The sequence below is a fragment of the Eumetopias jubatus genome, unplaced genomic scaffold (genome assembly GCF_037043125.1).
Source record: "Eumetopias jubatus isolate StellerSeaLion01/CBP00866 unplaced genomic scaffold, mEumJub1_p1.0 scaffold_3, whole genome shotgun sequence".
Lineage (NCBI taxonomy): Eukaryota > Metazoa > Chordata > Mammalia > Carnivora > Otariidae > Eumetopias > Eumetopias jubatus.
In genome coordinates this window covers 91,059,285-91,061,004 of record NW_028274809.1, presented here as the reverse complement: position 1 = coordinate 91,061,004, position 1,720 = coordinate 91,059,285, and the positions used below count along the sequence as shown (strand labels likewise).

General features: G+C 42.0%; 1 pseudogene; it reads left to right on the top strand.

Moving 5' to 3' along the window:
• Positions 1 to 1,151: 1,151 nt before the first annotated feature.
• On the top strand, positions 1,152 to 1,720 carry LOC114207267 (uncharacterized protein KIAA1143 pseudogene; annotated as a pseudogene).

The window sequence follows — 1,720 nt, the reverse complement described above, 5'->3', positions numbered from 1 at the left end:
CCATTACTGTTGTAACACATTACTACAAACTTAGTGGCTTAAAACAACATGGACTTATTATCTTATAGTTCCAGAAGCCAGAAATACAAAATGCATCTCGCTGGGATAAAATCAAAGCGTTGGCAGGGTTGCCTTCCTTCCTGGAGGGTCTAGGGTATAATCCATGTTCTTGCCTTTTCCAGCATCTAGAAGCTGCTGACATTCTTTGACTCATGGCCCCCTTCAATCAAATCTTTCTCATGATGTCATTTCTCTGGTTCTACTTCTTCTGCTTCCTTCTCCCACTGTTTTTACATATTCTGGATATCCTCTCTTGCCTTATTTCCAGAACACTCCCTAGCAGTCAGGTGCTATACCCCTTGGCAATGGTGAAGTCCTCTCTAGAGAAATGGAAGAGCCCTACAAACTATGTCTACATATTGTCAGTAAAGGGAGCCTCCATGAAAAAGCCAAACTTTTGGTCACCCTCTGTGATAAAACTCTCTTGTTGGCAAACTCTACCTCTGCACCCTGAGTGAGACCCAAAGATACTCTCTAGAAGCTCAGAATCCATGGGTATGACAAGCATGCAGATGTTTATATAAACTCTGTCTTCTTTCCCTAACCCTCAGAGAACCTGGTGTCTAGGTCCCTCGCACTCTTCTTCAGTTTCTCCCAGAGTTATCCTCCTGGGATGTGAGAAAGAAGCATTATGTATTCTAGCAGCTGTCAACAAAAAGGATATCTGGAATACAGAATTGAAAGACAAAGTGTCTGATCCGAAGAAGGCCAAAGTATGGTGATAATCATTTGCATTTAAACAGATATGAGACAGGTTGTTTTGATGGGAGTATAATGAGGAGTTGGTGAGAACATAGTAAGATGAACACAGAATGCAATGAGTGGTGGCATGGAGGAGAGAAATTTTGCCTCTCTTGGGGAGAGTTTTAGAAGGCTTTCCAGCATGAGGAACCTTTTAACAAGAAGTTTCTGAAAGAAATGTAGATAGCATGGTGGAATTTCCAAGTAGCAAGAGGCATTAAGAAAGGTATCAGGAAATCTTAAAATGGTCTGTTGTTCTTGGGAAATGCAAAAGAAGTTATGAGTGATACACTGTTGGCCCTGAGAGGAAATATTTACTCGCTCTCAGAATCAAGATCCACACAGCAGCTATGTGCCCATATCATAAAGTTGCTTCAGAAAAATACAATTGTTGGCCATCACCAGTGTACCATCTCCAGGCGGCCCCGGGAACCTGTTTTTCCCAGGAGCAGCTACGAGCAAACGGAACCAGGTTTTGTACGTGTGGCCAGCCGAACTGGCGTTCCTGGCTCGCTTCAAGGAACAGGTGGACTACAGGGAAGGGCTACCGTGGAAACCAAGAAAATCCAGCCTCAGCTCCCAGATGAAGATGGTGATCACAGTGATAAAGAAGATGAACAGCCCCAAGTGGTGGTTTTAAAAAAGGGAGACCTGTCAGTTGAAGAAGTCATGAAAATTAAAGCAGAAATAAAGGCTGCCAAAGCAGATGAAGAACCGGCTATAGTTGATGGAAGAATCATGTATCGAAAACCAGTCAAATGTTCCTCGGATGAAAAATATTCAGGTTTAACAGCAAGCTCAAAAGAGGAAGGCAAATGAAAGTGAAATAAATAAGCAAGACTCAGTTAAAAAGAACTCACAAAAGCAAATAAAAAATAATTGCCTCCTTTCTTTTGACAATGAAGATGAAACTGAGTAA